At 49.0% G+C, this 367-nt stretch overlaps 1 long non-coding RNA gene across 1 annotated transcript in view; it reads left to right on the plus strand.

Annotated features, from left to right (window-relative positions):
• LOC106873515 (uncharacterized) overlaps positions 1-367 on the plus strand; it is a 94726-nt gene that overhangs the window by 50149 nt on the left and 44210 nt on the right. The gene's annotated exons all lie outside the window — the stretch shown is intronic.

Below are 367 nucleotides of genomic sequence, written 5' to 3' on the forward strand. Positions count from 1 at the left end.
GCAAAGTGGAAGACCTTCAAGGGTAAAGGGAATCGAATTGGAGACTTGCCAAGTGTGTACAGTGCGGCGTTGGACGCAAAGTGGAGGCTTTCTCCTTGAGAGTAGTAATCACGGTGCCGTCATCATCTGCTACTGGACGAAGGCGGTGAGTTGGCAGAAACGTTAGCACGCTGGTATTTCGCCTGCCGCTACGTTCTGCGTTCAAATTCCGTCGAGGTCAACTTTGCCTTTCATCCTTTCAGGGTCGATTAAATAAGTACCAGTTAGTGACGCACTGGGGTCGATCTAATCGACTTAATCCGTTTGTCTGTCTTTGTTTGTCCCCTCTGTGTGCAGCCCCTTGTGAGCAGTAAAGAAATAAGAAACG

The sequence above is a fragment of the Octopus bimaculoides genome, chromosome 15 (genome assembly GCF_001194135.2).
Source record: "Octopus bimaculoides isolate UCB-OBI-ISO-001 chromosome 15, ASM119413v2, whole genome shotgun sequence".
Lineage (NCBI taxonomy): Eukaryota > Metazoa > Mollusca > Cephalopoda > Octopoda > Octopodidae > Octopus > Octopus bimaculoides.